Genomic DNA, 24,675 nt, shown 5'->3' on the forward strand with positions numbered 1-24,675 from the left:
AAATATCCGCGGAGTAAAAGATACAGACGATTTTTTTTATTATACAAAAAAAAACTACATCAAGTTATCTCTATGGAAAATATTCGTTAACTAAGTTGTACCTCCGTCGAAACAATCGATTTATTTAAGTTAACACACGGCTATAATTCGGCCTGCGAGTTGTGCTTACCCCACCGCACGTGACTGCGGTACAGAAATGCACAACTGCACGGCCCGCGCTCCGTTGTCCATTCTCCAACGTCTATTAATAGGTCTTTGTGCATTGTATGTATTGTATGGACGAAGCGGTGGAATTTTAATTCTCAGCTTTTGTCACTGAAAATAGCATAGCTCTGCCATATATAATTAAGATATTACTTTAACGATGCACCTGATTGTAATGATCAATGTGGACAGAGACGGAAACAGAATGAGTGCATCAAGCTATCAAACGTTCAGTCAGCCATCTTGGCTAAGTTCCATGTTTAGTGTAAGTTTTCTCGAAATAAAATGGTAGAAGTAAATTAGATATGATGTGATTGAAGTAAAGGTTACACGCGTGCTGCTACTGTCAATTTAATTGATAAAATGAGTGAGGTTAGTTGCCGCACTTCAGCCGCGATTAGAACGTTCGATTCGTCACTCATTTTATCAAGGAAATTGACAGTGACAGCGCCCGCGTCTATGCCACAGCAACAATTTCGCAACAGCAATGCATAGTCTGCGGTTATTTAACATTTCGGGGTCGATTATTATTATTTAGTGTGGGTTTGACTAACTATAATATTTATTTTATTTTGAAACAAACCCAAAGCACCGACATCAACATAATAATATGTTGTATGTTGTGTTATGGATATAATATGAATTTCTGACTGAAAAAGAAAGCAGAGTAGCTGAAGGTAAGAAAAAACCGGGTAGTGAAGGAGGTAATAATAAGATCATGATTAATTATTTTGGATCGATAATTAAAAAAATATGTTAATATCAAAATTTGCAAGTACCCGACTACCATTAATTAGGCACAAACTTAATGAGATCAAATAATTTCAAAATCAATTACCCAATTTACAAATCCGATTTCAGCCTTGTATGCGAGTGAAATGATGTATGAGTCTGAACATGTTCAAGTCATTTTGGGTACAAGGAAAGAAAATAGGTACATGTGTATATTTACCAAACCATGACTATATGTACCTATATGCTAATATACATAGTATTCCTTAAGCTAACTTTTATCGTACTTACGAATTTTGATTGCCTTTCATGATGTTTTTAAGTGCACGTCCAGCTAGTGTTGTGAGTAAGAACTAAGAACTAATTTCTAGTTATATTAAAGACTTGAGATATTAACATTGAAGATGTGCGTGAATAACGATGATAACGACATGTTATACATGTACACCCCAGGCCAAAAGTATGGAAACAAAGTTATTTTTCTTAATTTTTAATATTTCCATTATTATTAAAATTACGCAAAAATTACTTTAGGCAGTTTTATAAGATTAAAACAGCACCCAAAGTATTAAAACATCCTAATATATGCGAAAAAAATATAAATTTGAGAGAACATACAAATCAACCTTATTAATTGTTTTTCTACAAAAGGTTGAATTTACAGTTTTATTAAAGAAAATTATAAGTAATTTACTTTTAAAATGTTCTATTATCATTTTACTCTTTTGTTTTTGAACTGTCAATAAATAGAATAAATTGAAAATTACAGTTGTTTATTGTCATATAAGTTTGTTTCCATACTTTTGGCCTGGGGTGTATATCGGTAGGGCTTCACATTGGGTGAACACATCGGCGCACAGCATTCACCAAATGTATGGTAAAGTAATTTGTTTGCTTTCACGTTATTCGCCAGTACTGCTGCCCCACTGCCGGCAGCCAGCTTCGCCAACTACCTAAATTATTGGATGGATAAAATAATGTTCCTCAAAGTCCGCTCAGGGTAATTAAATGCTTTTTTGTGATTTCGTGACATCGGCGGCGATCTGCCGAATTCAACTCAGTATAATTATAAGAAATTAATCAATTTCTTATACAATCTTCTTATACACCGTGGAAAGTGTGCTGGATGAAACCACCACTAACTGCCACATGCTCCTGTAGAGTAAATTGTTACATTATACGGTCAGCGCGTACTTAACACTTGTCATTCTTTCGAGTAAAATTGCTCCCCAGTACCCACGTGGTTTCCTACTTTACTTGATTTCTGAGTCGAATATCGCTTTCTTTTATGTTAATTGAAAATAAAGTAAAAAATAAAATATATGGAACTAGGTAACCAAATAAAAATATAAAATAGAATTTGCCAAAGGAAAAGCTAAACAGCCCATTGGCAACTTAGTAATCCTCCATGACAACAAGCAAATACAAAATCGCAGAAAATAACTTGCTTAACCACACTTGTGTTTCACTTCAATCTCTGTAATAGATTTTTTATGAAATAACAATGTCTTTGTGCTTTAACAACTTTCTTGCACAGACAACTTCATTCACACTAAACTTGCATTTTCATGCAGATTATTTTATTGTATTTATTGTGACATTGATGGAAGTTTATTCCAGGAACTCTTGAAGATTTTCTACTTTTATTCTTTTCGAAAGGATAAGTTCCTGGATGTACTAGGTTATTGCTTAAAAGTTTGAATGCAAAGTTTCGAGTTTGCGTAGATCTTGTTGAGCAAAGTTGTGTCGTTATGTATATAACATCTATTCATATTCACGCTTGCTACCTGCTCTTAAAATTAAAGTTATTTCGCGGGAATTGGGATGTATGTAGCATTAGTATGTTTTCTTAAGCGTCTATATGCTTTTATATCCTATGTGCAGAAATTTCCTTTTGAGTTACAAACAAACATTTATTTTTATTTTTATAATTAATGGGCTTACTCATGGCCACAGACTAGCCGAGGCGAAGACGTGGCCTACGATGGAGCACATTGCTACATTGTTTAAAATAACGAATTACTTACATGTCAAGAGTTCGGGCGTATCTATCTATCTATCTATCTAATCTAATACCTTTAAACGAGCAATTCTTGTTTATTTATTTATTTATTTATTTATATATATATATTTCTGGGATCTCGGAAACGGCTCTAACGATTTCGATGAAATTTGCTATACGGGGGTTTTCGGGGGCGAAAAATCGATCTAGCTAGGTCTTATCTCTGGGAAAACGCGCATTTTCAAGTTTTTATATGTTTTCCGAGCGAAGCTCGGTCACCCAGATATTAATATTTACATGCCATGAACAGGCGGTCTAGCATGAGTTGCGTAATGCGACTCCATACATCTTGAGCGACTTCAAGGATGGAGTCGCGCGCGAGAACGCAACTCATGCTAGACCGCCGGCTGCTACTGACTATGACTGATGAATAGAGGCTGTACTATATTTCCTTAAGTAACTTGAATTTTATACAGATAAGGTGCCAATGACTAAAATGTGGTAAACATTAACTGAAAGAAAAATGGGTTGTTATAAATCTACTCAGCCACACTAAGTTATTTAAAATGTGCGACTACGAAGTGGTAAGTTCTGCTAGTTGTACGTAGTTGAGTTGGTTGAAAGTGGTCGTCGGCGGCGACGGCGCGGCGGCGGCGGCGGCGGCACCGGCGGCGGCGGAAGGCGTGCCCCGGCGAGCCAATGGCGCGTCCCACCCCCTCGCCCCGCTAGGCACCCGCAACACCCAGCTTGTCAGTAGGTTTGTGTCCTTTTGGCTGACCGCATGACTCCGTATCTCGCTTCGTCGCTGTACTCGTTGTAATACAGCACGCGCTTAAGAACGCTTCCGCCAGACGCTTCAAACTAACGCCGGAGTTTGTGAACTGTTGAAAGAACGTTTAAAGAAACTTGTAGAGGAGTTGGCAAGTTTGGGTGCTCGGGTGACAGCACGACGAGCATAAGGTAATTGTCGGTTGTATGGTGGGCCGGTCGGCGCCCCCCGAGGCGCCCCCGCGCTCGCCCTGCGTCGCCGCCTCTCGGAGGCTGCCACGCGGGATCCTTATCAATGATTCATCCCGTATGCTCAATTTTCTCTAGATTGGACTACATTTGTACCTACTAGCGCAGTATTTTTTATGATTGAGTTAAATTTGATTAAAGTCATGTTCATGTTGGTTTATGGCATGAAAATGTATGAATGAAAAAATTGTAAAGTATTTATTAAGGCTTTACGTATCAACCAAAAATGTATACGCACAAGGGATTAATTTGAAAAACATATGCAGGCAATTTTTTGAACAATAACGAGGTACATAAATATTAAGTGTTTATACTTTTTAATTTGTAAATTATGTATTATCCATTTCAACCATGTCAATATTGTTAATGATGTCATGTTCGCAATATAGAGTAGTTATGTGGAGCTTGACATTTTCAATAGTTAAAGAATCCGTGGGTAGGTACCGTACACGAAGGCCTCGGAGTTACCGAACTTATTCAATGCCGATGCCGTCTCAGCGGTTTTCGACAAAAATCCAATCGCATTAAAACAGCGATATCAAAAGGGTAGAAAAATCAAGCGTCCGAAATAACAACATTTCCGTATTATCGCTTAGAAGTGCCAGACAAATTAAAGAGCATTTTTCTTAAAGAGTTTTCCCTGGCTCTCGAGGCCGGTCCATAAAACTTAACTACACGCCGTAACCGCGACTAATTATTAGGGCGGGTTTACATAACGTATTTATGAGCTCCAGATTTAACAGCAACGGCGGTCTCGGGTGGTCTGTTATCGTGCCATTAAAAAGTTGTCCTCTGCGGGCCGGTAAATAACGCAATATGAGCCGTGGCGGCAATATGGCCCGCGCTGCCGCTGCCCCGGCTTTGTCGCGAGACAAAGCAGTGTACAGGCAACGACTACCATATATTCATTATAATATACTTGTTGCCCTGTCCAAACTAGGATTAACATTCGAGTAAACATAATGAAATTGCTTTCACGCGTATCGCCAACTGCGCGTGAATATTAGATACATACGTATAAACTACTCAAATTATCCTTAAGAACGCTTAATACTTTTGTTGATTAATTATAATATTTCATCTGTTTTTATTTCTTTTGGACACGAAATTCGAGGCATAAACTCCATAAAACAAGCTAAAATCTACAATATTTCAGAGAAATTGGTGAACCCGTCCAGCCGTGAGAGCTGAATAAACAAACTGAAACAATCTTATAATACGAGCAAGGACGGTATGTATTACGAAACTTGTAATAATGTCTGAAGTTTATGTTTCTTTGTCACCCGATTTCGTAGCGGGTCGACGCGCGAAGCCGTTACCGTCGCCATGGCAACGGATCCAGACTGGTACACGAATATGGAAGCACAAACTTATCTGCGTATGACAAAGCTCTTCGCACGTTGACAGAAAGGCTATTTCAGCTTTCATTTATGTGCCACGTAAGTTTGTAGAGTTAGAGAAGGAAATCGTGTACAGGTCAACCAATTTGGCTGTTCCATAACAGATATTTTATTGCGCCGACAGAAAGCCTATAATTGCCTGATTCATAGCTGGGCTGATAAGAGTGGCAAATGCATTGGATTATTTGACACCTGCCGGAAGTTTCTGCATAACGCTTCTATTCTTACTATGACGTAACATATCGAATACGTAAAACCGATCGATTAAAATAGTAATTAAGTTCGAATGCCACTCTTGCTAGCAAATAATCACACTTCTAGATTGACTTAAGGCGCCGTGAGTTCAGGTTCTCTCACTCTCAATGAGCGTGAGCGAGACGGCTGTGCGTGCCCAGGATCACTGTTGTAATTGTTATTTTTAGTTGGTTTAAAATAAGTGACCGACGAGTTAAAATTGCCCATTTTTTCATATTTTCATAAGGAGCGATTTTCATGTTTTTAGCTTTGTGTGTTCGTAATTTTTTTTCTATCGAGCGAAAATTCTTTAATCAGGTTCAGGTTTTGGACCGGATGCGAATCGGGGTGGTCCTTTTTAAATGACTGTGTTTCAGAATAACCACATAAGGGAAAATGAGGAAGCCTGTTTCTGATGTACCCTAATATTAGCCAGAAATAAAAGGGAGCTCATATAGGATAAAAGTAACAAGAAAGTACAAGACACTTCCTTAACTCTTGATGTTTACACACTCCTGCGAGGATTTCACTAATTTCTGGATTTATGAGTGTTCCTCTCAAACTCCATACGAATATGCCATCTTATTTAATCACCGAGTTGCGAATAATAAAGCTGCGAAATTAAACATGATTTAGAGATGAAGGGTTGCTCGTTAATTTCATGTTTAAGAATTAAATTTATGAAGTTAATATTGGCAAATTTTAGAGTAAATTTCTCAGAACTTCGAAATAATCAGGAAATTAGGGCCTACTTTTTGTGATGATATTAAAGCGGATATGATAAAATAATATAAATACGGACTTATCGCAACTCGTCAAAATATTTTTAGTTACCGTACGGTAATTGGTGGTAGTGTTATTCAACGAATCTATCCCATCTTCTCTGTATTATTAATCTGACATGATCGAATAGATCCAAACACTCTTTGACCCCCCCCCCCCCCTAAATATATAAAACAGTAGTGCGTACTACGATAATGCTGTCACATAATCTCGTAGACCGTACAAGTGCTACGGCGTAGCAGGTAAGCGTGAAACGTTAAACTTTCGCGATATAATCAAATCATGAAGTTCCAGCGCGGACGACCGAATCATATCAATATCAAAACCATAACCCATTTTCAAATGAGATATAACAGCTCAAATTGTAGATTAACCTTAAAATTATGCCATCTCACCCGATTTTTCATATATTAACGATTGTAAATTTGAAATATTCCTGGTATGTAGCGAAAATGCTTCGTAGAGGCAAAACGACAACGTATGATTGATTAGCGCTGAATGGGTATTAATCTAGTAACGCCTATAATTTATAAAAGATATTTTTAGGGTTCCGTACCTAAAAAGGAAAAAACGGAACCCTTATAAGATCACTCGTCTCCGAAACTACTGGACCAATTAAGTTGAAATTTGGCACACATATGTAAGTTTGTGACCCAAAGATGGACGTGTAACGTAAATAAATGAATTTTAAATATGGAGGCCATTTTTGGGGGCACATGAGAAAATCTAAAAAAAATATTTTCAAACTATATCGTGTTACATATCAAATAAAAGAGCTCATTTGTACGGATTTCAAATATATTTTTTTTTAATAATTTTAGGTTAATAGTTTAGCAGTTATTCAAGAAAATAGGCAAAAAATGACCATCCCTCCCCTTATCTCCCAAACTACTGGGTCTAAAATTTTGAAAAAAATAGTTCTTTACCTATAGATGACAGGAAAACCTATTAGAAATGTGCAGTCAAGCGTGAGTCGGACTTAATGTACGGAACCCTTGGAGCGCGAGTCCGGCTCGCACTTGGCCGGTTTTTTCTATTTATTTGCATACTTATATATTTTTTTGTCATCGTCGAACGGTTCATGCGCAGTGCCGCGGATTTATCTCTATTGTTCTATTTGTAGAACACGTTCCTGCATATCACGAATACTAATGACACCCTTTGTTATTCATATGTAGTTAAATATATGCGATCTACATTCACGACGCCCCACCGTTGCATTCTTAGCTTAAGTAATACATAGAAATATAAATGTATATATTTGTGTTATAAATCACTACATAGTATAAAACAAAGTCGCTTCCCGCTGTCTGTCTGTATGTCTGTCTGTATGCTTAGATCTTTAAAACTACGCAACGGATTTTGATGCGGCTAATATTACGAGGGGTGGCTGAAAAGTAATCTACCTGACTATAAAAGAAAGGACATAACTGGGTAGTTTATTTTTATTTTTCTATATAATCTCCTTCTACCGAAATGCAAAGCTGGGAATCTACTGGAATTATATTTGCGAGTGTTAGATCCGTTTCTTAATTCGATATCAAACTGCTTTATACTATAAACTAGACGCTAAACTGAAAAAAAAAAACTTAGGATTAGGTACCTTAACAGATATGGATTCATGAAACAAGACAACATAATATTAACAGTGCGGCCATGAGCACTAATTAAATAAATGACAGTATACAAAAATTAAATTTTTACTTACGATGAATATTAAAATGCAGTCCCGTCGTTAAAATGATATTTATTTAATTATTAAACGAGATATTATAATTTATTGTACGATAAATAAATTAACAGGTAAATGTACATTCATCAATAAATAAACTAACTTAACTAAATAAAACTAAATTAAAACTAAAAACTAATACTATATAAAATTAAAATAAATCTAAAAAGTTGGACCCCTTTGGCATGGTGCCGAAGACGCTGGCAGCATTTCCCCGCTGTATAGCGAGGCTAATACGCTGCGCGAGAAAGCTGCCAGCTCTTCGGTCACCAGTGAGGTCGATCAATCTTTTTGCCAGCTCTTTAAAAAGTTGTAGGGCACTAGGACCCCACGGGCCAAGGGTCTCAACCCCAAATGGCATAAAAATATACTCGGGGCCGAGACCCCTGTACTTATGCATTTTAAGCTTTTCGGCTTGCGGAGCTGTGGACTGAAGACAAAAAAGCTGGCAAGGCTACACTAGAAATTTTTCTGATCCCTAGACCACCATGACGGATGGGTAGGGATGCTTGGGTCCAGCCAGCCTATTATGGATAGCTTTATCCATCTTTATCCACGTGATAAAATAACTGTCACTGTTTAACACCGTGGGAAAGAAAGTGACGGACACCGTTTTATCACGCTGTCACGTAGACAAGAACGACCATCATATCCGTACAGGAATGGTCGCTGAGCTGGATGTTAGTTAAATAATCGTTTTGATATAAATAGAAAAATACTAACTTTAGTTGTTCATACATTAATACATTTTCGCCGTTTGTGAATTTTCTTGCTATTTTGTCGTCTCTGTTTTGCTTGTCCATGGGCCAAGTGTCTGTGACTTAAATACATTTTGCTACAACTGAAAAAACCTAAAATTCTATAATAAAAAAAAATCTTTACTACCCACATTCACACAAAAAATATCTTTCGTACTATAATTTTATTTTTAAATAAGCAGCGAAAACAAATAAAATTCTCTAAGCATATTCTTTTGTATCTTCTTTCAAGCCATTATTCAATGCGTTAGAAAAAAAAATTCATTGCTCTGAATAGAGGGTATTCCATCCGGATTCCTAGAGAATATTTAGATAATACTGCGATTAGCTTAGCAAACGTATCAAAAGAGCCAATTAATAAAGTCGCGACCAAATGTTAATTCAGGCCAGTTAGCAAAATAGCTTCGAGACAAAATACAAAATAATTAGTTGATAAATTTCTATTCTTCTTTTATTCCAGAATACAGAAGATAATAATATCATAAATCCTTTTCGAGACTAATTATCGATACAAAGTAACCGACGCATAACCACTCGTAAACACAAAAATGATGCTCATGTTCTATTCGAATCTTTCCGCTTTAATAGAATAATTTCAATTTCACACACAACGGCACACGTGGATTACCCCACCGCTTTCGAGTAGAATCGAATGATTTTTTTCGATCGACTCGACAACTCTAGCGGAGAGATTTTGATGCGCCGTTATTACACAGTCCGTTTGAATCGTATTGTGTGCGAGTGTTTCGAAACAAAAATCTGAAAAATTTGTATGAATTATTACTCTACGGGACTGCAGTTTCGCATTTTGCATTCGAAAATCGTGGCAGCCGTTCAATGTTTTCTAAATCTAAAACAGTTTGCATGTTTTATAAAAGTTAACGTGAAAATAGCATCATGCAAAGCCTGCATTGTAACGTAATAATAACTAGCGTATTTCTATGGAAATTAGGCTGCCTTGCTGTTTATCGCAAGTTGGTATTTCGTTAATGCCTCGACGTCGGCCGACGTTACCGACTCGTCAACTGTCACCGCCGCCGATATGCTCGCCGGTAACGGAAGCCGCTCCGATAACGAGACGCCACATGTTACGCCGAGCTCTCTACACCTACACGCGGATAATAGCTTTGCGCTCACCTGTGGATAAACGCGCTTAGCTTGCTTCATATTTCATGGCCCGCTGTGGCCAGCGCATCCAATTAACTTCAGTTGTCCGCCGCACGGCTCGTAATGCAGTGAAATATCGAGGGCTTGATGAGTGCAGCGCGTGTCTTTATGACCTACATGCTTGTAGTCGCACCAGGAAATCGCCATGGTAGGAGATGAGACGTCGTCGTAATTAAAATTGTGCAATTAATTGCAACGGTATACAGCCATGTTAGCGTTTTAACATCACGTTTATACTTGCCGGGCGTGCGACACAAAGGCTAGTTACGTGTAATTGCGCACCAATAAAATGCTTTTTACTTTGATTGCAATACATGTTTTCAACTTTTGTATGTTTTTTTCTGTTTTCAAGCCTATTTAAAAAAATAGGCCAAGTGCGAGTCGGACTCCCGTTCCAAGGGTTCCGTACATTACACAATTTTTAACAATGTATTTTTTAAACTTTGAATAAATGTCATATACTAAGAAAAAGTGACCAAGGCCTCCAGTGCCCCAGGCTGGAATCGAACCAGCGTCCTCTGCTATCGCGGCAGGTGCCTGACTATTTTCTGAAAATAATTTAATTTGTTCTAATACAATGTATTTTTTATATGAAACGTGAGTGAAATGTCTATTAAAACCCGTAGGGGTCGGATCGAAAACTAAGTAATTAAGTCCGACTCACGCTTGACTGCAGATTTCTAATAGGTTTTTCTGTCATCTATAGGTAAAGAATTATTTTCTGTATTTTTTTCAAAATGTTAGCCCCAGTAGTATCGGAGATAAAGGGGGGGGGGGGGAATGGTCATTTTTTGCCGATTTTCTTAAATAACTCCTAAACTATTTATCTTAAAATTATAAAAGATATATATTTGAGATTCTTACAATGAGCGATTTCATTTGATATGTAACAAAGTTTTTCAAAGTATATCACTTTGAAAAACTTTATTTTTTAATTTACTCATTTACCCCCCAAAAGTGGCCTCCATATTTAACATTCATTTGTTTACGTTACATATCCGTCTTTGGGTCACAAACTTACATATGTGTGCCAAATTTGATCTTAATTGATCCAGTAGTTTCGGAGAAAATAGGCTGTGACAGACGGACAGACGGACGTACAGACAGACGCACGAGTGATCCTAAATATAAGGGTTCCGTTTTTTCCTTTTGAGGTACGGAACCCTAAAAATGAGCAAGATATAGGACTTCTTTTTTTTCATATACTAATGACTTTAAAAGCGAACATATTAACCAAATTCCTGTAATATTGTCAAAAAATATTTATAAGCAGGTAAATTTAGAAATACTGATTGTAAGCAATTACTAGCACTGATAACACTATAAACAAAGTATTTAGCGTAACTTAGGATTACCAATCGAGAAATGAAAAGTCCTCTAAGCTCCTTTTCTCTTAATATTTTTTTTCTGGGAAAAGGCAAGTCGTTTTTATAATTTACAGCTCTACAAATTATTAAACAGATGGTCTTAATTAAAACAAACTCCCGTTTCAAGCACTGTTTATGCGTCGCGAGCTCGGAGATATCTCAACGGCGCCGCCGCCGTACCTATCGGACTATTCGTTTGGACTTATCTTCTTTAATCACTTACCTAGATAATGCCTGAGAAAATATTACCACGAGTTATAATAAATAGGTACATACCTTTTGTAAGAATAATTTGCGTCTACTTTTATTTATTCTCAATGGCTACTTTCTCTCAACAACTGTTAAATATTAAGTTATAAATAGTCTGCCATATACAGTAAAGATAATTATCGCAAAATACCTCAATCACTAATTGTGTATTTACTTGCGCTTTCCCTTTTCATTAATTCTTAGTCTTCTTCAGAATAAAGTAAAATAAAAGAAATGCCTTTACCTAGCATTGGGCCTCTTTTGTAATGTAATCAACAGGCCAAAACATCTACTTATCATAATTATATTATGTCTAACTGTAGTCTCCATACGAGACCAATGCGGATTAAAGGAATTTCACATAATATGCAGATTTTTTACAATATTTTCCTTCGGAGAAGAGCTCTTGTAAATACGATAACAATATTTTGTACGTTATTTTCGAAAAATTCATGCAAATTGTAAACAATAGATTATTCAAGACGTAGCTGATGGAAACCTGATGCACATGAAAATTTAAATTCTACTCGTATGAAATACACGAATACGTGATGTACATTTCACGTACAAACATAATTATCTAAAACGTAATTGGTTATGTGCGCTTGCTCTAAACCGTAATCACGTGTTTGTGCGAACGATATTTACTGATAAGATGAATTATTGTATATTGGTATCGAATTTCCGTTTGTAAATGCAGCGCTATACCGTTTTATAGTTGGAAATAGTCCTTAAGATGTATCGAGCAGGGATGTTGCGGATGCAGATTTTTTGACATCCGCGGATGCGGATGCGGATACTTAAAGGCTCACATCCGCGGATGCGGATGTCAAGATTAGGTACTTAGAAGACGTAAAATATTACATTTGTAGTATTTTTTTATTAAAAAAAAAAACGATACGAAAGTATTTGAGCAAGAATATAGGTGCGTTATACTTAATAAACAGTAACTTGGCCGACTTTTCTGGATCTAGACGATTTCGTTATAGGTAATGACGAAATTACCTAGCACTTACGCCGCCGCTAAGACGTTCCTGTACCGACTTGTTCGACATCCGCATCCGCATAAGCTCCGCATCGATTTTATGCGGATGCGGATACAGATACGGATGTTGAAAATAATGCGGAAGTTCCGCGGTTGCGGATGCGGATGCGGATGTTCGCAACATCCCTGGTATCGAGTTGCATTGCCATCAATCCGTAAGTGAATCTCGGAACCGTCGCAGCTGCAACTGATATCACCTGACGATGTCGTTTGTCCCCGTCCGACTGGGATAATGGCGCGCTCATACTGCCAGCGGATTTGGGATAACTAACCTTTCCTACGGCAGTGTTAACTTATGTTAGTCAGGATGGTCATTTGTTGGGTTTTAGACCTCAGAAAATATATAATAAGTAACTTTTTGTATGGGTAATAGCTTCCAATGTATTCACAAACAGGAAACTAACAACTATACGCGAATTCGTTGTCATGGAACTCGTTTTTAATGACTATCCCATACAACATTTTATATCCTCAATTTAATCTCCTTCGAATACTTTTTTCGATAAAACCTATTCAGGATTTCAGTCTAATTCTTCAATGTTTATTTGTGCGTATTTCTTCGTTATCTAGCAATGAACAGAACAACAGACTTTTTTTAAGGTTTTGCTTGTAATATATATTTTTAGGGTTCCGTAGCCAAATGGCAAAAAACGGAACCCTTATAGATTCGTCATGTCTGTCTGTCTGTCCGTCTGTCCGTCCGTATGTCACAGCCACTTTTCTCCGAAACTATAAGAACTATACTGTTGAAACTTGGTAAGTAGATGTATTCTGTGAACCGCATTAAGATTTTCACACAAAAATAGAAAAAAAACAATAAATTTTTGGGGTTCCCCATACTTCGAACTGAAACTCAAAAATTTTTTTTTCATCAAACCCATACGTGTGGGGTATCTATGGATAGGTCTTCAAAAATGATATTGAGGTTTCTAATATCATTTTTTTCTAAACTGAATAGTTTGCGCGAGAGACACTTCCAAAGTGGTAAAATGTGTGTCCCCCCCCCTGTAACTTCTAAAATAAGAGAATGATAAAACTAAAAAAAATATATGATGTACATTACCATGTAAACTTCCACCGAAAATTGGTTTGAACGAGATCTAGTAAGTAGTTTTTTTTTATACGTCATAAATCGCCTAAATACGGAACCCTTCATGGGCGAGTCCGACTCGCACTTGTTTTTTATATTATTTTGATTTACGGTTACCAATAAGCATTCTAAAGTTTTTATTCGTTTAATATTTGACGTCAGATATGTTTGGCACTACTCGTCGTAAATAAGTTAGCCCATTGTAGTTACCTAAGCTTAGGGAACCACAACCCAAGAGGCAGCGAGAACGAGCATGTTCAATCCACGCTGGAAAGTACAGTCGTTAATTAATGTAACGACTTGACGCCATTAATGCCTACTAAATGGCTGAACGGTCGTTTGTTTATACCGGCGCGATGTGGGAATTCTAAGGCTCCGAGTTTATGCCAAGTATTTTACAGTTATGGATGTTAGAACGAAATTTGTGTAGAGTCTGTGCGGAAAGAGAAGAGTCGTGGCAGAAACGGGAACTATTAACATTTTCAATTTCATATGGCAATCAAACCTTTGACACCTGTCTTGTAAAAAGTAAACAAACTTCTGTCATTGTATGTTTTTATTAACAAAAATCGCAAGTTTTATGTATAAAATATTTTCAAAACACGATAAAACAGTGCATAAAACCACAAGAAAAATTATATTTAACATTGTTCGGTTTTGTCAGCGGGAAAAAAACGGCTAAAAGCCGACTATCGACTTACAAAAAGTCGCGGAACATGTTTGCGCTATTCACGGGTATTGATGTTGTATTTAATATTAAATAATTACCTATTTAATAAGCCCCCTAAGTAATTTGTCTCCGGTACATAATCGGTGGGTATATTCATTCAAAATATATTTATTTTCATAAATATGCAGGTCATTCATGATCTTTAAAATAACTGACAAATAGTGTTGATACTTGCCATTTTATGCATATTTATATGTAATTTTTTTTCAAGATTGACTAAAAGTACCTCGAATAAAAGACCGCTATCTAGGATATATGCAAGAATTTGTAATCTACATGCCGGATTCAAGCACATCCAATTTAGATGAAGATAGTTCTATGAGTGTCCCTGGTTGTTCTGAAGTTAGCTCAAACATAAGTGACATTGAATATTTTAATTCAGACTTCGATTACAAAGACCTTTAACCTTAACCTAATAAACCTTTTCCTAATAAAATATTTCTTTATTTGTAAGTTCGTTTACTAGGTTTTGTTAGTTTCTAAATTATATTTCATATTTAGCAGTGACTTTTCGGCGAAGTCAAATATGGTGAGATGAGAGAACCGGACATATTCCAATAAGGCCTACCTACTTATGCACTATTTTTTATATCCCAGATATTAAAATTAGGGTTCTATTGCCCAATTTCTACCCGATCTACCGGGTTTTGTATTAAAATAACTGTTGGACTGTACAGATTAGGCAGTACGTAAATGATACTCTATCTTGTTTGGTACCAAAATGACAGTTGTATTGGGCAGATTCTTAACTAGTTTTAGCAGTTTTGTCAATCGCACTGTCACTTTTTAGTATCTGAGGCATAAAAACAAGAGTGTGTTTTAAAAAGAAAATTAGTGCCTGCGCTAAATCAGAGGATTGAGTTGACGAGCCGACACCACCACCACTTAGTAAGCCGTGGCAAAAAACCGGAACAAAAGGGATTCAAGTATCATGACCTTTAGTGTCGTACTATAATCACGTGATCAGTGTTGTCAGCATAGCAAAAACCATAAAATAGCACTGGCGCGCCCTCAAATCCCACGACTCTTCTCTTTCCGCACAGACTCTAGTGGTAATTATTTTGTTAATTTTATAGAGTTAAAGCTTAACATAAATCATGTTTTTATACACAAACGATGAACTGGTACACGATGAATATGGCGTCCCTGCAGCTTTCATGCAATAGAAAACTATTAGCAAATTGGTTTGAGCAAATGTTCAACAATTTACGATAACAATAATGCAATAAATCCAACAATGCCGTGTAAACTTTTCTTCTAAACTCGCAAGAAAGCTTGTATTATATTTTTAAATAAAAATAGAAACGGATCTTGCTTAAATAATGTTCATATACCTTTTTTGTTTTAGTGACATTGTCTCTAAAAATTTGCATTCGTATTGTCTCATTCTGAGCAACAAAATCGCAAGGTCCACGTGTTTACATATTCAGAGACTCCGCCGCTTGATGATCCAACTCGAGCCAAGTCCTTTGTCTCGGCGAAAGCGGATTGGCTCCGTGCGGCATATGGCTCTCTATCAGACGTCGAGTGCTTTATTGGAGTGGCCTGCCGAATTTACACTCGGCGGTACAACTCGAAGCAAAATATACGTAGGCAAACATATTGGAATTAATAACGATCATTATGGTTTAGGATTGCATAAAAGGTGCTATATCTCCTGTACATGTACAGCAAACTGTGTGCAAATGTAGATCATTTTTCAATTGTTGTGACTTAATTTTTTCTTTTCTTTTCATTATTTAATCAAAAAGATTTAGTTACCACAAAACTGTCAATGAACTATATATTACCTCTGGATAAGCTACATTCATGCTAAGTTTCAGGTTCTTAGAATCTATCTACAATAGTATTTAAATGAATTAGGCCTACGTTATAATACTGTGAGTTTGTTTATCAGATTGTACGTGGGTGGAATTTCAGGGTAAGAGATGCAGGTTGAAGTTATACCCGCGAAGTAACAAATTAATTAATAATTATTATTACGAGTATTGTTGATGAATACGATGATACCATTTTTAAGATTCTAATTCGAAAAAAAAACGTTTATCTTCTCGTTTTACCTAATCACATGAATAACTTATTTCTGGGATAAAAAAACTCTTACAATTAAAGACTTCTACATGTCGCCCGAATAGAAACTTGCTTATTTATGGGCTGCTTTGAGAGAAACTAATGGCAAAGTTAACGAGCTAACATATCAGGAGGCCAATATATTTTGTTTGCATAAAGGCTCCTGCAACCACAGAGTTCCGCAACTTTGCTACAGTATAAATACAAGAATCAGTATTTTAACCTTATACCAACAACGTTGTTATTACGGGACATCTAAGTTTAACTCAAATATACCTACAAGTATTTGTTAAATGGTTATAATCACAGCGGATCCGTTTAACATCAATCACATTTAGACAGTGTATACGCATAATATGCAAAAAATACCTACAAAAAATATAAATACGTACATATAATTTCAGATGTAAAATAAAACAACCGTAAATGGCTGCTTACCTAACTGAATAACATTATAACGATGTTTAATCCGGGTGATGCTACAAATGAATCAACACAAATAACTTACATTCCGTTACGCAAACTCACTGCCGTATTCGAACTTCAAGATATTCACAAGAGACGACACGTACTAATACTAAATCCATTATATATACGTTATAGTTTAGATTTCAACTAGTTCTCTTTTGCAGCTTAATTCGGGCAACCAATGTCACTTTTACGTTAAAATATCGTATAAACGAACGATTTCCATTAGATATCTATTAGATGTGAGTTGGATGAGTATTTCCAGAATCGCGTAAATGTCAAATTTGACAAGTTAGATCTTAAAAATATCGTTGTCGTATCTTGCTGATGTCTAATAGATATCTTATAGATGTCTAGTTCAAAATCCGAATCACAGACACTCCGCGGTATTCGGAAAACAAGATCCGTTCTAGACTAGAGAACGATACGATATGTACTAGATACGTTGTAGTTTAGATTTCAACTAGTTCTCTTTTTCAGCTCAATTCGGGTCATTTGTTGTCACATCTTGTGGAAATCGTTCAAGAGTATCTCCAGAATCGCGAAAATGTCAAAATTGACAGGCTAGATTTTAAAAATATCTATATCTTGGTGATGTCTAATAGACATCTAATAGATGTCTAGTTCAAAATCCGAAACGGGCCCAGTGTGGCAAAAGCTACTTGTTTATCTAGTTTTTTCTCTCTAATCATTTTCCTTTAAACGCTTCTATTTTCGTTGTTTTATTTTAGTTCAGTACATGGGATAAAATAGTTAAGTATAGTAACTATTACACTGTAAATTGTTAATTGTATCTTAACCTGTCTTATGTACGATAAAGTGTTTACATACATACATTGTCATTGACTATGGATCTAATATACTACTCACGTTATACGACTTATATTGCGGGCTGGTAGCCGGGAGAGCGTAACGAAAACATTTTTCATAAAGCCTGTACACATACTTGATATGTAATTTATGGAGACAGCTCTACGGCCGCTGCTCCTTGAATGTTGATTAGATGACGAAAACTCTCAGTCAAAAGACGAACCGCCTATTTTTCGGATTTTTTACGTAGGATTTTTTTACCGTGTTGCGACTACAATTTCTTTTCACATACTCATTAAAAAGGTACGCATATTTAAAGCTTTTACTAGTAAGTTAAATTTATTAAACGATGTTTTTTTTAATTGTTAATGAATAATTACGCAGAAAGCTCGCTATTGAATCCAATTACATGAAATTAATTATGCCATGCTTTGACTCGATTTGAATTTGTATTAATTTAAATAGCAAATAGTTAATACGTGTGTACACATAATATGTCAGTAACGCGTCAGTCCACTTGAGGGCTCTAGTCGGGATTAGCAGGCCGCACACCCGAATGACTCGGACGGCAAGATGTATATTAGCTCCTATTTAAACTATGTACATAATTGGTATTAGCATGACTAGTTGGCCAGACCAAGTGAGCATGAGTATAATAATCAGATCATTGCTTATTATCGTGATAAGGACCACATTGCAACTTAAACAAACGAGACTATGATATCAGTTATTGTATCATACTTTTAGAAAATCATTTTTAATAATTATTGGGTTTATTTATCGCGTTTATTTATTGGGTTTACTGCTCGTTTGATGCAGCAAAATAAAGCAACAAAAGTGAAATAAAAACATATATGTCATAAAGGAATACTAAAATACAATACTAAAAAGGGCACCATTAGATTTCCCGCATTATAATAGCATAGGGTATCATAACACCATTTATTATAACTAACATTAGTATGCCAATAACTGTCATGTTTACGTGAAGATTTTTACAAAACGATAATTTCAGATTAAGATTATTAGTAGGGAAACGCACGTAAATAAAGAAAGTTCCTTAATTTCAATGTACATATTTATTTAAAATAGTGGAGAAAATATTATTTTTCTCTGCTTACACAGGCAGTGCTGGGTATCAACTTTTTCATTACAAAATCACAGTGTAAACGTGTAAGCAGGTGTGAATCCAGATTAACGTTCGTGAAAGTGGGCTTTAGTGATCAAAAGGACCGCATTCACGAAACTATGTCGCTGATGAATACAACCAATTAAGGGGCGGTGCGGGTGACGCACTCCACAAAAATTAGCTAGAGCCGACGTGATCCGAATCCTAACTACGCAAACATAATTAAACAGAGTTATTTACTAAGCTGAGTTTGGGTTCCGTGATGTTAAAAAAGTTGGAGAACCCTTTGACAGTTCCGCTGAGCAGAACAAGAAAACAGAGATTGACGGCTGCCGACAACATGGTACCAATTTCAATTCATAGTAATGGGAAAACATGTTAAATTTTGTTATCGCTTTATAAACATTTGCAGACTGGGATTTATGGGTAACTAATCTTACTATGTAATAAATAAAGTGATTAAGGTACGTACCATATTTAATAAGTTTAACTTTAGTAACAGGCATGTATACCATCACATTTATGAAGATTTTAATCAAAAGTTAGACAAACAAAAATTCAAAAAGACCAACAAAATTGTGTATGGTAAACTCTGTAAACGGGTATGGAAAAGTCAAACAAACAGCGTGAACATTGTTTGCGTTACGTATCGTATATATCGGCAACAAATAAGCCACTCGCTTATTCCGAACCATTTCAGTAGTCCTAATCCAAACAAGCGTTTTCAATCTTGTATTCCGACAAAGATCGGTCGGATCAAGGTGAAAAGAATCAAAAGGCGTATTGTGATCTAAAGAGACTTTTTAAATAAGTATTTGTGATTCTTCCTTGTGACTTAATTCAGTTGACGTCCGAGAAGGTAATGTTAATTAGTTACTTTTGGTGCTGTTTCTAAGGGAAGCATTTTTATCTGCTCAATATTATAAAAAACGTTTTATTTCCTATGTGACTACTATTTACTACTTTAATATTAAACAAAACAATAAAAAATATACCAATTATTTAATCAAGCTCAGTTTAAAAAAAAGCAATTAAAGAAATGCCCTGATATTTTTTTGCAGATAACTGATATCGTGAATAAACTTGTGATAATAAACTCCCGGTCATTAGTTGATTATAAGCCGCAGTTAGAGCGGGCGATGCAAACCATATTTTGTAGGAGTTTAATTGTAACGGCGAACAAGTCGCGTTCGTTGCCGGAACCAACATAGTTCTAATACAGGTAGCTCGCGACACACGGCCGAGTACTGCTGCGAGCAAATCAAACTGCGGATACCTAAAAGTTACCTACATACCTATTTAAATTGTTTTTTTTTTGTACTTACTATTTTTTGCAGTAGGTGGGTATTATAGGTAATGTAGGTGTATTTAAGTTTGTTAAAAAATGCCAAGATTGTTTACCGCTTACCTAAAGAGTTATCTCTATTACGAAGTCACCTTTAAAAAAGAAAAATAAACAGCACGCGGGCTCGCGGGGAGCGACGTCGCGAATAAAGGTAGGTAATAAAATAAATTTCGCGATAGACCCGTCTATAAACGCTTTTTTCTACTCGTCGACGGCAATGCTTGAATTAAGACTTCGTATACCAAAGTGAAATCGCATACTTTTTTCACTATGGAACCCCAACTCAACTATAATATTCATTTCGATACAGTTTAGTCAACTATAATGAAATTGACCAATCGAAAGCGCGGAGCAAGTACCAGGGCCTCATGAGTTACGAGAAGGTGTCGTTGACCAACCGGCCGGGGGCGCGGGGCGCGGGGGCCGGGTCGCGTACGAGTATGAAGGTATCGCGGCTGCTCGCGCAACTTAGCTGTATACTTTTGTTTTTTTTACCTACATATATGATTCTTCTACTAGTTTTAAGTATTTTTTTTGTTGACTCGTAGAAAAAGTATTGTATACAATAGTGATATAATCAAGCTTTTCAATCTCGTACCTTACTTAGGCAACTCAGCAAGCTTCGTTGCCTAAACACGGTACTCGACTGAAAAGCTCTCCATTATATCACGATTGTATAAAATACTAGTGTGTGTTTTAAATATTATCCGCGTTTGTTTTTTGTTTTGGAAATACTGTATAAAGCTGCGGGTGCCTCTTTTTACTAAAATTTCTGGATTGCCCTTTTGCGCCACCACAATTAATGAAATTGATCGTCAACCGCGGCACTCGTATAGCTTGAGTTTAATGTCGGGGCGGAATCTCACAGGTATCTATGCAGCACATTCCGTTGTATAGTTTCGGAAGTTATTCACAACATTGAATTAAACTTTAGGATTAAGCATATTGTGAGTCTAACTGACTAATGTATTTTATGCAACAAAATAACGTTATAATGTATTGATTTTATTTTAAGGTCCTTAATATATTACATTGTCGATATTGGCAATTAAATGTGAACATTTGACTTGCAATAAAATGTAAAGAAACTCAAATAAATAGTTATCCGAGAATTTTATACCACACATTTCGATCAGGAGGCTTATTCTGATTGTAATAGCAGGTTTCAAGAACCTCTGTGAAATGGTTTTGTAGCTGCTACATTGGAAGCCCCGCAGAGCGTAGCACGCACGGCATGACAAGGCGTAGCTCAATAGTTATTTACATCTGCGATCATCATGAGCTACGCGTTCATTCTACGAAAGTTTGGTCCTCCTATTTATTGAGGAGTATTGACTCCTCATTGCCATTTGCTCCATATATATTTGGATCACATAGATTTTAAAACAAACGTTGCAAACTTGATAACAACATGTGTTTAACAAACGATTATATCACACGGATTAATGCAAATAGAGTACCTACCCCTTTATGCGGATAAAAGGGAGTAGAAACTTCAATGGTATAGAAAATATTAAAATTGCATTAGAAGAGTCAGAGCAGCCAGCAACTTTCAAAGCAACCCTCATACTCGTATAAATGGCTGGTGAAATAAATATTTAGTCAGTGATACTGATAATAGCAGAGCTATTAAAAATAAAAAATAAATTGACTTAGGTGTTTGTTTCAACGAGATTAACTATTTCTCGGCATTTTGACGAATAACCCACAGTCAGCTCCACTAAATCTTCAGCAAAGAAACAATAACGGGAAGATAGTGACAGGCGTATGAAGCTAGCTACACTAATTACCAAGGAGATTAGTTATTGTTGCTAGAACCCAGGCTGAGCCTTAACCTTTTGGACGCCAATGACCGATATATCCGCACCGTAGGTTCAACGCCAAAGACCGATTAATCGGTCACAGACCACAGAGCAACATCGACCTACGTGCATATACATAAAGTTCAACTTCAGTTTTGACACTTAAATGACGTGGCGTCTGAGTGACAGCTTTTGTGTTTGTTACAGTAGGCTGAGGAGTACTGCCGCAACGTTGACGTGGGCGATGTCACTGTCAATTTCCACGATAAGATGTACAGGCCTAGAATGACTATGAACATTTCTTGGATGCTAAAGAAATATCCGAAAAATTCAAAAACGTCACTACTTTGGTCGTGGCCACTTTAATGTGCTTTAACGTAGTTTAGCGGACTAGAAAATACGAAAAACTGTATTCAGGAGATACAGTGGGTTGTTATACCTTGGAAACTTGGAATATATGTTACAAAAGCAAATAATTTACGCAATCACAGATAAAGAATGTAAAGTCTGATTTAGACTGCGCGCGAACTCGCATGCGATTTTAGTTACATTGCGGACTGTTGGTTACGTCCAACTCAACCGACCTATCAAAACCCGCAACGTAATGAAACTCGCATGCGAGTTCTCGCATCGTCTAAATAAGCCCTAATAATTCCAATGACATTTCCCAGGGTTCAGGTCTACCCACCTAGGCAAATTAAGCCGTAAAACTGACTTTTGGTCTACTATTAATATGAATCAGACCGAGGACAAACGTAGAATAAACTAAATATCTTGAAAATAGATTTATAAAATAAATAATTTCTGTAGGTAAATATAATTTCAACGTGATTTTATCATAATCAATCATAAATCACCTACCCAGGTGCACAATTTTATTATACATAACTGATTGCAATAATTGAATTACAGATCCAATAAATTCTATTTTCGTAATCAAACATTAGTAATAACACAAACACAGCATGATTAACCTAGTCCACCCGTAAATGGAAACGATTTGCACCGGAGACCATTTTCAAAACTAATATTTGACCGGTATTATTAGTGAATCGGACATCAACCACTAATTACGTTTGGTTGATTATTGTACAGAGGTAAAGGTTAATGTTCTAATGTTTATTGTTAGTGTATTGTTATACGTTCACACATAAAATAAAGTAATGATTTCGTTAGTGCATACCGAATATACCTATAGGTAAAAATATTCTATATTTACGTTGAGGTAGAATTTCGACTTGGTTACTACTGTATTATGTTATATGGTAATTTAACTTATGTACATCATATCAAACAAAATAAGGCCAGGTATTTCCACCACTACTTGCAATGCGAATGCGCTGCCCCCACCCAATGGTTTTCGTCGAATTTTACCAGTTCCTTGGCTCACCTTTTGGCGGTATTGCGTGGTATTGCCGCGCTGTGACTCCCAGTAGTCCCAGTACGTGGCGCAAAAAACTAAATTTACATTACAATAATTTTACTCATATTTTTTTCTAAACTGTTAATCCTAACATACCTAAGCCTTTCTACACTGTGGAAATTATGAGCTTGTGTTTATGCACTGAACCATGGTGTTTATCATCGGATGAAACAACTCATAATATCCCAGCGGATAAAACGATTCCCCATAATATTTCGCTAGATAATAGAGCAGCTGCTCACCTGGAAACATCCCAATATCCCGATATATTTTGCGGCGAACGTTAATATTTTCATCCCGGCTGCATCGCGGTCAGTGCATCCAATTAACGCAGGCGCGGTGAAATCGCGTCGCTTGTAAAAATACTCTGTTTGAGCACAAAATAACAAGTCTGTACAGAAGACCCGTTGCATGTAACACGGGATAATATCAAACAAAAATACTAGTTCCTCGTGTTCGTAAGACCAAAGATACTCAATCCACACTTATAAACGAATAAGCTGTACAGTTACTCTTCTGTTTTCTCTCTTTCACACTTTTATTCCGAAGGTATTCATACATAATCAACATAATCATACATAAAATACATACTTAAATCATACGTACATACTCACATGAGTATAAGATGACGGATGACGGTAAGACGGCGGGTTTGTCTTAATAAATATATATCCTATTCAACCTTCTGTACCTATTTTATCTTTTGCGATTTTCCGAATGAGAACGTATCGCGGGCTAAATGCCCTAGCGTCAGTAATCATGACAAAGCCTGATGCCGTTATGGAAAGATAGTGTTTAATTATGATGGAAACTGGTGGAATAAAATAGTGAGAGGCTTTAAACGAAAACATTCGTTGTTTTGTTTACTTACGATAAAGCGCGGACCAACAGCAAAAGCTTAAAGCTTGGAACTGAATAGGTACAAACTTTTAATTTTTATACATACCTACGGGTACGGGTAGCTCGCTTCGTAGTTGACGGATATTTCAGCCTGAATACGGTTAATAAGCCCCAGGTGTAACGTGTGCATTCTTAGCTTTTTAAAGCCATTAAAAGTCGTAAGGACAATGTCCTTAACATGCAATATCTCAAAACCTTATTTGAAAATTGGTTTTAAA

General features: G+C 36.4%; 1 protein-coding gene across 1 annotated transcript in view; it reads left to right on the forward strand.

Annotated features, from left to right (window-relative positions):
* Positions 1-3,675: 3,675 nt before the first annotated feature.
* The window catches only part of LOC134648085 (protein muscleblind-like), a 368,389-nt gene continuing 347,389 nt past the window's right edge, over positions 3,676-24,675 (forward strand). The window contains exon 1 of the mRNA XM_063502540.1: positions 3,676-3,898. The gene's annotated coding sequence lies outside the window, so the exon portion shown is untranslated. The remainder of the gene's footprint in view (positions 3,899-24,675) is intronic.

The sequence above is a fragment of the Cydia amplana genome, chromosome 5, assembly GCF_948474715.1.
Source record: "Cydia amplana chromosome 5, ilCydAmpl1.1, whole genome shotgun sequence".
NCBI lineage: Eukaryota > Metazoa > Arthropoda > Insecta > Lepidoptera > Tortricidae > Cydia > Cydia amplana.